This window comes from Puma concolor, chromosome B4 (assembly GCF_028749965.1).
Source record: "Puma concolor isolate L17-30 chromosome B4, mPumCon1.1.hap2, whole genome shotgun sequence".
In the NCBI taxonomy this organism is placed as follows: Eukaryota; Metazoa; Chordata; class Mammalia; order Carnivora; family Felidae; genus Puma; species Puma concolor.
The window spans coordinates 78,550,806-78,564,727 of NC_141673.1; the positions used below are offsets into that span (position 1 = coordinate 78,550,806).

General features: G+C 39.3%; 1 pseudogene; it reads left to right on the forward strand.

Annotated features, from left to right (window-relative positions):
• The first annotated feature begins 10,770 nt into the window (after positions 1-10,770).
• Positions 10,771-12,025, forward strand: LOC112867546 (heterogeneous nuclear ribonucleoprotein A1-like; annotated as a pseudogene).
• Positions 12,026-13,922: the final 1,897 nt, after the last annotated feature.

Here is a 13,922-nt window from a genome sequence, read left to right on the forward strand (position 1 = left end):
CATGACCCTGAGATCAAGATTCAGAGGCTCTACTGACTGAGACAGCTAGGCTCCCCTGTTGAGTTTTTGATAATAGCCCTCCTAACAAGTGTGAGATGATAGCTCATTATGGTTTTGATTTAAATTTCTTTTCTTTCTTTCTTTCTTTCTTTCTTTCTTTCTTTCTTTCTTCCTTTCTTTCTACTTTAGAGAGACAGAGAGAGAGAATGTGCATGAGCAGGGGAGGGGAAAAGAGGGACAGAGAAAAAGAGAGGTGGGGGAGGGAGAGGGAGGGAGGGAGAGAATCTTAAGCAGGCTCCACAGTCAGCACAGAGCCCAATGGAGGGCTCAATTCCATGATCCTGGGGTCATGACCTGAACCAAAATCAAGTCAGACCCTCAACTGACTGAGCCACTCAGGTGCCCCGATCTACATTTCTTGATGATTAGTGATGTGCAGCATCTTTTCATGTACCTGTTGGCTTCTTGCATGTTTTCTTTAGACAAATGTCCATTCATATCTTCTACTCACTTTTTAATTTAGTGATTTGGTTTCTTGCTATTGATTTGTATGAATTCCTTATATGTTTTGGAAGTTAACCTCCTGTCAGATATTTACTTTACTCAAAATGATATACAGATACAATGCAATCCTTCTCAAAATGCCAATGGAATTTTCACCAAAATAGAAAAAATAATCCTAAAATTCATACAGAGCCACAAAAGACCCAGACTTCAAACTTCCTGACTTCAAACTGTATTACAAAGCTATAGTAATCAAAAGCAGCATGGTACTGGCATAAAAACAGACATACAGAATACTGGGACAGAATAGACAGCCCAGAAATAAACCAATTCACATATATAGAGTGAACTAATTTTCAACAAAGGCACCAAAAATACCTAATGGGGAAAGGACAGTCTCTTCCGAAAATGCTTTTGAGAAAACTGGATATCCACATCCACCATATACGAAAATCAACTCAAAATATATTAAAGACCTAAACATAAGACCCAAATCTGTAAAACTCCTAGAGGAAGATGTAGAGGAGGCACTCCTTGACATTAGTCTTGGCAATGATTTTTTGGAATTGACACCAAAAGCGCAGGCAACAAAAGCAGAAATAAACAAGTGAGACTACATCAAACTACATCAAAAGGTTTTGCACAGCAAAAGACATAATCAGCAAAATGAAAAGGTAACCTACAGGATGGGAGAAAACATATATGAACCAAATGAATTCTTTTTAAATGAAAAATGACCTTGAAAGGGGAAGATGGCAATAACAGATTTGTTGAGTTTAAATATGTTTTCAATGAGGTAGATTAAAAGCTAAATAAAATACATATTTTGAGGTTCAAAGGAATTGTTTAGCTAGTAAAATTAATTAGACAGCAACCTATCAATCACCCCCTTCCCTTTACCTTTGTTTTGGAGTAGAAATTTAATTCAACTTCATTTCACAAACATTTACTGCGCATTTTCTAAGTGTGAAGAGCCACATAAAGAGATAAACTGATGCACCCTAATCTAAAGGAGTTCCCACTTTCTCAGGGGATATAGACACTGCCTGAAAATCTATGGCTATTACAGGGTTTGAAAGGTTATGCTAATAGCATGAATAAAGTGTAATAAGATCTCAGAAGTAGAGGGGTGCCTGGGTGGCTCAGTCGGTTAAGCAGCTAACTTCAGCTCAGGTCATGATCTCAAGGTTCACAAGTTCGAGCCCCACATCAGGCTCTGTGCTGACGGTTCAGAGCCTGGAACCTGCTTCATGTTCTGTGTTTCTGTTTCTCTCTTCCCCTCCCCTGCTCTGTCTCTCTCAAAAATAAATTTAAAAAACGTTAAAAGTTTTTATAAAAAAGATCTCAGAAGTGGAGCTCAACTGATTCTCCCTGAAAGGGTTAGGAAATGCTTTATAAAGCATGAGGTGATTTTGAGCTAGGATTAGGAGTAGGAGTAGGATCTGTTCCATCAACTGGAGAACCAATGAAAGGATTTTCTAGATAGAGGAGTATAGAAGTGGTGACACCATTGACTCCATCTTTGGCCCTCCATCTTGTTCATGCCCACAGAATGACCTCCCTTGGGGCTACATATTCCAGACTCCATGGAAGTTAATGTGTGCCCTGACTGGAACGTAGGAAGGCTTGCTCTGATCTTCCCTAATGTGGCACACAGAAGACACCACTTTATATTTTTTAAGTTTATTTTGAGAGACAGAGAGAGAGAGAGAGAGAGGGAGAGCGAGCAAGTGGGGGGGGGGTGGGGAGCAGAGAGAGAAGGGGAGACAGAATCTCAAGCAGCCTCCATACTGTCAGCACAGAGCCTGACACGGGGCTCAAACTCACAAACCATGAGATCATGCCTGGAGCTGAAATCAAGAGTCAGATGCCTAACGACTGAGCCACCCAGGAGCCCCAGAGGGTACCACTTTAGCTAATTAGTAGAGATGACTGGCACACAGATGGTGCCATTTTAGACAACTACCCTTTGACTGCAACATAATGATCTACTTGCTCTATAGAAGCTGTGAATTAAGGTCCAAACTTAATTCAGAGAACAAAGACAAACACAGAGAATAGCTGTGTAGTGAATTATTGCCCATCCAATTCCTCCCCCATCAGTAAGATACCCTGAATAAAAACTCTGTAAATGGTATGGAGTGACTTGCTTTGTTTTTCGGTCTCAAAGTGCATTCTCAGTCTGGAGGATACTTTTACTATCCCTCCTCTGCCTTCTAGAAAGGAGACATAACAATATGAACAACGGCAGGCAGCTCCTACATGCCAAAGTCTGGTGTATTTATCTGGGGAAAGTGGGATGTTTAATATGGCTGGCACAAAGAAAATATAAGATAGGAATATGGGCCTAAAGTAAAAATAGTTTGGTCTGTGGAAATACAGATAAACCAAAAGACCAACCATATACCCCAATGTCCAAGCTTTGGTTAATAACTGCAAGCTTCCCTAAATTTTGCCCTGGTTTCCAACTAGAGACCAACTGAGAAAGCCAAATATGTTCCCCTAACCAAGACACAGGATGTTCCATTTCCAGTTAGCCTACCAGCTTCCCCATGCCAACAACCTCTAATCAGACATACCCAAAGACTTCCATTTTCCCACTACCAAGTTTTCCCACTCTTCTGCCTGCCTTAAGTCTCCATTAAAATATAACGGACAGCAGCTGTCTCCCTTGCCATAGCATGCTCTGAACAAATAGCCTTTGTTTTCATTCAGGTGGTCTTTGTTTAATTCCACACAATCAAGTCTACACTGCCATCTAGATCACCTCAAGTCTTCCTATTCTACTCATACCTTTTCCAATGATATTAACTGATACCAACTACCGAAATCTTCCAAAACACACAAAATAATAAAGTGTTTATGATGAAAAGCTTTGCATCGTGTTTGTAGCTGCCACTGTCAGTGCCCCATCCATGCTCCTGACTCTGTAGTATGCTCGGCTGATTTCCAACCCTGAGGGTTTTCTCCAGTGGCCTGAATATAAGCACTCCCCCCCAGCTGTACATAACCAATGACTGAAGACAGCTGGTATATAAATACCCCAGTTTCTTCGCTTCTCTGGTAGGATGATGGGAGGCTTGCTTTCTACACTGACTCCCAGAGTTCTCCAGCAGGACTAAGCTACATTTGCTCACAGTTTCCTTACCACCTTCCTTTCCATTCTTGTGTTCTCCATCCCCAACCAGTGTTTCCTAGGATGACCTCTCAAATAAATAACTTGCTGTCAAATTCTTTCCTCAGGGTCTGCTTCAGTGGGAACTCAAATGAATACAGTGTTAGAATTGGAAATAACCCACACCACATTTATTATAATAACTAGCCACTGCAGAGAGTAGACTATGTTTTAGAAAAATATGTTTTTCTGATAAATATGTTTTAGAAAAATAAAGAAAAGAAAAAGAAAAAAAATGGTAATGCCATTTACAATTTAAAGACTAACAGGCATCTGGTTCATTAGCAAGCAATTTTTAGTAACAAATTATATCACTCTACACAATAATTTAAAGCTTTTGAATTAACATAAAACTAGATGTAAAAGATTTCAATGCAAAAGGTTAGAGCAAAATCAATAGTAAAATCATATGATAAAAGACTCTAATTTTTTATCATGAAATGAAAGAAAACTGAACCAGAAATCTCTCAATTATGGTAGATGGGGGAATTTTACCAATAGTTAAACAAGCAAATGTTTTAGCAGCAGTTCTCAAATGTTTTGGGCTCAGGACACATTTATACTCTTTAAAATTATTGGGACGCCTGGGTGGCTCAGTTAGGCATCCAGCTTTGGCTCGGGTCATGAACTCACGGTTCATGACTTTCAGCTCCGCATCAGTCTCTGTGCTGACAACTCAGAGCCTGGAGCCTGCTTCAGATTCTGTGTCTCCCGCTCTTTCTGCCCCTCCCCCACTCACACTTTGTCTCTCAAAAATAAATAAACATCAAAAAAAATTTTTTTTAATTATTGAAACTCCAATGAACTTTTATTTATGCATAGTTGGCCACTGAACAATGTAAAGGTTAGAGGCACCAACCACGGCCACAGTCAAAAATCTGCATATAACTTTTGACTCCCCAAAAACTCAGTTACTAAAAGCCTACTGTTGACATTTACAGTTGATTGACATATATTTTGTATGTTATATGCATTATATACTGTATTCTTAAAATAAAGTAAGCTAGAGAAAATAACATTAAGAAAATCATTAGAAAAAATACATTTACAGTACTATACTGTAAAAAATCAGCATACAAATGGACCCATGCAGTTCAGACCCATGTTGTTCAAGAATCATCTGTAGTTTAATTTATCAATATTTACTGCATTACAAATTAAAACTAAGAACTTAAAAATATGTATTAATTACTTTTTAAAATAGCAGTCATAATCATGAATAACACATTTTAAAAAAACTAAGACAATTTTCTCCGAGAGGCATTGTTTTACATTTTTGCAAATCTCTTTGGTATGTAGCCAACTAGAAGACAGCTGGATTCTCATATCTGCTATAGATTCAATCTGTTATGATACCACATGCCATGTAGTCTCTAGAAAATTCCATTTTACATTTGTGAGAGAATGAAAGTGGAATAAAAAAATGATGGCTTAGTATTTTTGAAAAGTTTTGACCTTGTGGAATCCCTGAAAGGATTCTGGGGATCCCCAGGGTTTCTGGACTACACTGGAGAAATTGTTGCATTAAAGGATATACAAATCATGTAGCAGACAGTACACATTCCACTGAACGTGGGTTACAATATAGGTAGATGTGGAGGCACCTAGTCTTTTTGATCTTGGCCTTAGGCATCTTTCTAACCTGGGGCACCATGTCATGATATCCTTATATGGAAGTAACACTCTGTCGCTAATTGACAAGTCTCCAGCACCTGTTGCCCATATTCTTCATATTGCTATTTATTGCTGCTGTACATGCACCCAGTGCCCAAGGATAGGGACTTTCCAGCTTCTGAAGCACAGAGGCTTGGGGGAAGGTGGAAGGGGAGATATGCTAGCAATCGGCACAGACCTGACCTAGACCCAATCTTCAGAGCATAACCAATTTTCACGTGACTTAGAACTTAGCTGCACCTTGATCAGTCAGTTGACCACATTCTTTGGAGCACTGAAGGAGAGCCAAGCTTCTTTATCAGCTCAGAACAAGACTTTGGGCACAGCATACATGCAAAGCACAGGCATATTAAATCCAGGGAACGCTCCTCTTTGTCAGGCACTTCATCTATTGTTCTTTTTAATCCAGGCTGGACAATAGGGAAGCGATTCTGTTTATATTCCATATTTTTCACTACAAAAGAGAGACTTTCTTTTCTTTTTCTTTTTCAAATAAACATTGTATATATTTAAGGCATATGAGATGATTTGATATACATAATAAAAGCACCACTACAGTCAAGCTAATTAAAATACCATCTCCTCATAGTTATCTTCTTTGTGTGTAATAAGAGCACCTGAAATCTACTCTCTTAGCAGTTTTCCAGTATTCAATAAATATTAACTATATTCACTGCACTAGATCTCTAGGTTTATTCATTCTATATTCTGCAACATTGTATCCATAGATCAACATCTCCTTTTTCCCCCTACCTCTCTGCCCCTCATAAAACTAAAACTACGACAATCCATCTTCTGGATATATATCCAAAGAAAATAAAATCAGTGCACCCATAGTCATTGCAGCATGACTCACAACAGCCAAGATATGTAAAAAACCTAAGTATCTGTTGACGGATGGAAGAATAAAGAACATGTGGTGTGTATATCCAGTGGAATATTATTCAGCCTTAAAAATGAAGGAAATACTGCCATTTGCAACAACATGATGACCCTGGTGACAGTATGCTAAGTGAAAGAGGTTAGACACAGAAGGAAAAATACTTCATTATCTCACTTATATGTGGAATCTAAAAAAGCCAAACAGATAGAAGCAGCACGTAAAAGAGGCATTTTCTAATTACAAGTTGTAAGAGTAAACAAAGCGCTATTACCACAATTGGAAGGAAAGCACACCAAATATAGAGTAGTGGCGGCTTCAAAGGAGAGAGCAAGAGAGAAGGAGGGTGGGGAAGGCACGGAAGGAATTTTAACCTCTATATTTTTTCTTTTATTAAAAAAAAATGTGGAATGCCTGGGTGGCTCAGTCACTTAAGCATCCAACTTCAGCTCAGGTCATGATCTCGTAGTTTGTGAGTTCGAGCCCTGCATCGGGCTCTGTGCTGACAGCTTGGAACCTGGAACCTGCTTCAGATTCTGTGTCTCCCTCTCTCTGCCCTTCCCCTGCTCCCACTCTGTCTCTCTCAATAATAAATAAACGTTAAAAAATTTTTTATAAAAAAAAATGTGAAGCAGGGGCGCCTGGGTGGCTCAGTCGGTTGAGCGTCCGACTTCGCTCAGGTCGCGATATCACGGTCCGTGAGTTCGAGCCCCGCATCGGGCTCTGTGCTGACAGCTCAGAGTCTGGAGCCTGCTTCGGATTCTGTGTCTCCCTCTCTCTCTGGCCCTTCCCCCGTTCATGCTATGTCTCTCTCTGTCTCAAAAATAAATAAATGTTAAAAAAAAAAAAATTAAAAATAAATAAATAAATAAAAATTAAAAAAAAAAAGAAAAGAAAAAAAATGTGAAGCAAACATAATTAACTGTTAGTATTTATTACTTGTATGTGGTAGGCATTTGGGTGTGTAAGGGAAAATAAAAATTGAAACTTAAAGGCTTAATGCTCTCTGTTAAAAATGAAGGAAGAGACTCCTCCCTTTTCTTAGAGCATTTTCTTTAGAAAACTTTTAGGTTTGAGATGTAAATCCTTTTTAAGGCTTTTTTGCCAGATTTATAACCCAGGAATATTTTTCTCAAGGAGCTGGGGGCCACCTCCTTGAAACGTAAATGTCAAGGGAGATAGCACCCACCCCTACTTGCCAGTTCCCATGCGAGACTAGGAGAGTAATTTTGGTGGCATCTGGCTCCAAACTGCAAAACTACCAGCTCTCATAAAGATATGAAAATTTGTTTTTCCTTCATTGTAAAGCCAACCAGGGGTGCCTGGGTGGCTCCGTTGGTTAAGTGTCAACTTCTGTTCAGGTTGTGTGAGTTGGAGCCCCACATCGGGCTCTGTGCTGACAGCTCAGAGCCTGGAACCTACTTCAGATTCTGCGTCTCCCTCACTCTCTGCCCCTCGCCTGCCCGCACTCTGTCTCTGTCTCTGTCTTGAAAATAAACATTAAAAATAAATAAATAAAGCCAACTAACAAACATGGTTACTCCAAATTCCAAGTGAATTTAGGAGGAACTACATGTGACAAATGATGTTCTCAAATTCTCCTACTTGAGAACTAGTTTTGTTGTTTATCTTGAGAACATATATACAGTGGGTTGTATCTGCCTGGCTATATAAAAACTGTGAGATTTATTTCTGTGTAATTTGTTAGCAGAATGCCTGTAATGAATATCAAGTTCTAGTTTAATTTTTATGCAAATGATAAAAACTATTCTCTTTCTCTTCTACCTTTGTGGAGAGGTTTATTGGGTTGGGAGATTTTTGTTTTTAATTATATTTCCCCATCAGGTGTTTGTTATACTATTCTTTGTAATTTCTGTATTTTTCAAATTAGGAAGAAAAGATATTATTCATGGACAATTTCTCAAAAAAATTGTCTACTTTCCTATACTGCTTTTACCTATAAGCAAACTTCATTATTTTATTAAATAAGCCATTTTTCACCCTGGCCTTCACTTATGACAGGGGTTTTTGTATTTAAATGTCTGGAAAACTGTATTGAGATCTCAGTATTAAATGCATTAAAAAAAATAAGAGGCTTTGGAAAAAGAGTTTATTTTTTTAAGTAATCCCTACATGCAACGTGGGGCTCAAACTCACAACCCTGAGATCAAGAGTTGCATATTCTTCTTTTTTTAAAAAAATTTTTTTTTCAACGTTTATTTATTTTTGGGACAGAGAGAGATAGAGCATGAACGGGGGAGGGGCAGAGAGAGAGGAAGACACAGAATCGGAAACAGGCTCCAGGCTCTGAGCCATCAGCCCAGAGCCCGACGCGGGGCTTGAACTCACGGACCGCAAGATCGTGACCTGGCTGAAGTCGGACGCTTAACCGACTGCGCCACCCAGGCGCCCCAAGAGTTGCATATTCTTCTGACTGAGCCAGCCAGAAGAGTTTAAAATCTAAAACACTAAAATGGAATTCGTAGAGGATTTGTATTTTCCCATAAAAATATCTTTAAAATATAATATGATTTATTTTTTCCAGCTTTATTGAGGTATAATTGACAAATAAAAAGTGTATATATTTAAAGTATACAATGTCATTGGGGCGCCTGGGTGGCGCAGTCGGTTAAGCGTCCGACTTCAGCCAGGTCACGATCTCGCGGTCCGTGAGTTCGAGCCCCGCTTCGGCTCTGGGCTGATGGCTCAGAGCCTGGAGCCTGTTTCCGATTCTGTGTCTCCCTCTCTCTCTGCCCCTCCCCCATTCATGCTCTGTCTCTCTCTGTCCCAAAAAATAAATAAACGTTGAAAAAAAAAATTTAAAGTATACAATGTCATGCTTTGATATATATGCATTATGAAATAATTACTGCAGTCAAGCCAATTAACATACCTATCACCTCACATTGCCACCTTCTCTGTGTGTGTGTGTGTGTGTGTGTGTGTGTGTGTGTGTGTTGTGAGAATGATGTGATTTAAATTTTTTAAAAAAACACCACCTGTCTCTCCTGACAAATTTTAACTTCTCTAAGATCAGGGTCATTGTCTTATTTGCTGTTGTCCTTTAATACAGTGCTCCTAAAACAGTGATAAGTACATAGAAGATGTCTACTAGGGGCACCTGGCTGGCTTAGTCAATTGAGTATCTGACTCTTAATTTCAGCTCAGGTCATGATCTCACAGCCATGAGATTGAGTCCCACATCGGGCTCCTCTCTGGGTGTGGAGCCTGCTTAGAGTCTCTCTCTCCCTCTCCCTCTGCCTCTCTCCTGCTCATGAGCTCTCTCTCATTCTGGCTCACTTTAAAAAAAAAAAAAATAGTAAAGACTTCTAGGTTCTGGTTCTGCATGTTAGGAGTCTGGAAGTCTCCGCTCTGCCCCAGCAAGAAGTAAAAACCTTAAAAGACTGAAAAATCAATTACTCTTCTTGGATCCAACTCTTCTTGGACAGCAACCCGCTGTTCCCAAGATTGGAGAGACCTACAGGTAAATACAGGGAGCAGAGACTCAAATGGAAACCACCATGAGAAACTTCCAGGATTGGAAACCCAATCTGCAACTGACAAATTGTTAGAGGCTCAACATGGACAAATATGAGAGTTAAAAACTCCAGAAGAACTCAGACATACAAAGGCTACTATACTTTTGTGAGTTATACCTCCAGGGCTCTACATATCTCAGTTCTCACTGAGATCTACATATTACAGTTCTCACTGTAAATATTGAGAAAAAATCTCTTTGTGCTTCTGGTAGGAGGAGATGAAAAGGAACCAATTTGAAATATACCAGAGCACTGTGTTAAGAACAAGGTCTGCCTTCAGGGGTAACTGTTAACCAGAGCCTAACTAGTTAACCAGAGCCTAACTGAATTGCAAGATGGAAAATATCCAACTCCAGCCCACTCTAGCCATCCTGTCCCACCTAAGCTGGGAGAAAAAAAACACAAAAATACTTGTAAATTTCAAAATCCAGAGAAATAGGTTCACCAAGATTGAGACCTAATCACAGGACTATAGAACGTCTCCCCTACTGCCACACTTTTTCACCACGTTACTAAAGGCACCACATTACAGCAGGTTTTGTTTGTTTTTTTTTTTTAACCTGGTACATCCTGTCAAACTATCAAGAAAAATTGTAAGGCACACTAAAAGGCAAAAAACACAATTTGAAGAGATAGAGCAAGCATCAGAATCAGACATGGCAGGGATGTTGACATTATCAAACTGGAACTTAAAATAACTATGATTATATTTGCTGATGGCATGATACTGTATAGAGAAAACCCAAAGACTCCACCAAAAAACTACCAGAACTGCTAAATGAATTCAGTAAAATAGCAGGATACAAAATTGATAGGCAGAAATCTGCAGCATATCTATACTCTAATACTGAAGTAGCAGAAAGAGAAATTAAGGAAACAGTCCCACTTACAATTTCATCAAGAAGAATAAAACGTCTAGGTAAAGACTTAATCAAGGACTTTCTGCTTATGGACAGCGCCGAGGAAGCATCGTTAAAGTCTCCCCTCCCACCACCAGCATGTCTAAGTCAGAGTCTCCCAAAGAGCCTTCATCAGAGTTTTGAGCTTTGAGACAACCCATGAGAGTCTAAGGAGTCATTTTGAGCAATGGGGAACGCTCACACACTGTGGTAACAAGGGATCCAAACACCGAGCATTCCAGAGACTTTGAGTTTGTCACGTGTGCCACTGTGGAGGAGGTGGATGCAGCCATGAATACAGGGTCACACAAGGTGGATGGAAGAGTTGTGGAACCCAAGAGGGCTGTCTTAAGAGAAGATTCTCAAAGACCTGGTGCCCACTTAACTGTGAAAAAGATGTTGGTGGCATTAAAGAAGACACCAAAGAACATCATCTAAGAGATTATTTTGAAAAGTATGGGAAAACTGAAGTGATTGAAATCATGACCGACCGAGGCAGTGGCAAAAAGAGAGGCTTTGCTTTTGTAACATTTGATGACCATGATCATGATGACCATGATCTAGACAAGACTGTCATTCAAAAATGCCATACTGTGAATGGCCACAACTGTGAAGTAAGGAAAGTCCTATCTAAGCAAGAAATGGCCAGTTGTTCATCCAGCGAAAGAGGTCAAAGTGGTTCTTTCTGGAAATTGGAGGTGGTTTTGGTGGGAATGACAACTTTGGTCGTGGAGGAAACTTCAGTGGGCAAAGTGGCTTTGGTGGCAGTTCAGGTGGTGGTGGATATGGTGGCTGTGGGGATGGCTATAACAGATTTGGTGGATGGAAGCAACTTTGGAGGTGGTGGAAAAGCTATAATGATTTTGGCAATTACAACAATCAATCTTCATATTTTGGACCCATGAAAGGAGGAAATTTTGGAGGCAGAAGCTTTAGCCCTTATGGTGGTAGAGGCCAATACTTTGCTAAACCATGAAACCACGGTGGCTATGGAGGTTTCAGCAGCAGCAGCAGTAGCTATGGCAATGGCAGGAGGTTTTAATCACTGCCAGGAAACAAAGGTTAGCAGGAGAGAAGATCCAGAGAAGTGACAGGGAAGCTACAGGTTACAACAGATTTGTGAACTCAGCCACACACAGTAGTGGCAGGGCCTAGCACCTACAAAGACATGTTTTAGACAATACTCATGTGTATGGGCAAAAAACTTGAGGACTGTATTTGTGACTAATTGTATAAGAGATTATTTTAGTTTCTGTTCCGTGGAAAGTGTAAAGCATGCCAACAAAGGGTTTTAATGTAGATTTTTTTTTTGCACCCATGCTGTTGATTGCTAAATGTAATAGTCTCATCATGATGCTGAATAAATGTGTCTTAAAAAAAAAAACTTAATCAAGGAAGTGAAAGACCTATACTTCAAAAACTATAAAATACTAATGAAAGAAACTGAAAATGACACAAGCAAATGGAAATATATTTCATGTTCATGGGTTGGGAGAACCAATGTTAAAATGTCTATACTACCCAAAGCAATCTACAGATTTAATGCAATCCCTATCAAAATACCAACAGCACTGTTCACAAAACCAGAAAAAATACTCCTAAAATTTGTATGGAACCACCAAAGACCCAGTTATCTTGAGAAAGAAGAACAAAGCTAGAAGTATCACATTCCCAGATTTCAAGATATATTACACAACTATAGTAATCAAGACAATATGTGGTACTAGAATGAAAACAGACACATAGGTCAATGGAATAGAATAGAGAGTTCATAAATAAACCCACACTTACATGGTTAACAAATCTATGACAAAGGAGGTAAGAATATGCATTGGGAAAAAGACAGCCTCTTCAACAAATGGTGCCAGGAAAACTGGAAAACTACATGGAAAAGAATGAAACTGAACCACTTTCTTACATCACACACACACACACACACACACACACACACACAGACACAAACTTAAAATGGATTAGGAGCTAAATGTGAGAGCTGCAACCATAAAACTCTTAGAAGAAAACATAGGCGGTAATTTCTTTAGCACTAGCTGTAGAAACATTTTTCTAGATGTGTCTCCTCAGGCAAGGGCAATAAGAGCAAACATAAACTATTGGGACTGCACCAAAATAAAAAGCTTTTGCACAGCAAAGGAAACCACAAACAAAACAAATAAGCAATAGGGGGGCCTGGGTGGCTCAGTTGGTTAACCACCCAACTCTTGTTTTCAGCTCAGGTCATGATCTCACAGTTTGTGAGTTCAAGCCTCACATCTGGCTCTATGCCGACAGCACGGAGCCTGCTTGGGATCCTCTGTCTCCCTCTCTCTCTTCCCCTCCCCCACTTGCTCTCTATCTCTCTCTCTCTCTCTTAAAATAAATAAACTTTAAAAAAATATTTAAAAAAATAGGCAATATACTGAATGGGAGAAGATATTTGCAAATGACATATTTAACAGGGGATTAATATCCAAAATATATAAAGAACTTACACAGTTCAACACCAAAAAACCAAACAATCTGATTAAAAAATGAGCACAGGACTTTAATAGACATTTCTTCAAAAAATCATACAGATGGCCAACAGACACATGAGAAGATGCTTAACATTACTCATCATCAGGGAAATGCAAATCAAAACCACCAAGAAATATCACTTCACACCTGTCAGAAAGGCTAAAATAAAAAACATAAGAAACAACACGTGTTGGTGAGGATTTGGAGAAAAACCAAACCTTGAGCACTGTTGATGGGAATGCAAATTGGTGTAGCCACTGTGGAAAACAGTACGGAGTTTCCTCAAAAAAAAATTAGAAATAGAAACACCACATGGGGGTGTCTGGATGGCTCAGTTGGTTGAGTATCTGACTCTTGATTTCGGCTCAGGTCATGATCTCATGATTTGTGAGATGGAATCCTGCATTGGGCTTCACTGACAGCATGGAGGCTGCTTGGGATTCTCTCTCTCATCTCTCTCTGCCCCTCCCCCAACTTGTGCACTCTCTCTCTCTCTCTCTCTCTCAAAAATAAATAAATAAACTTAAAAAAAAGAATGTCTAAATTTGACACCAAGAAACACCATATGATCTAGTAATTTCACTACTGGCTATTTATCCAAAGAAAACAAAAACACTAATTCAAAAAAGATATATGCAACACTATGGTTATTGCAGTATTATTTACAATAACCAAAATATGGAAGCATCAGTGTCTATCAATACATGAATGGATAAAGAAGATGTGAGATACACACA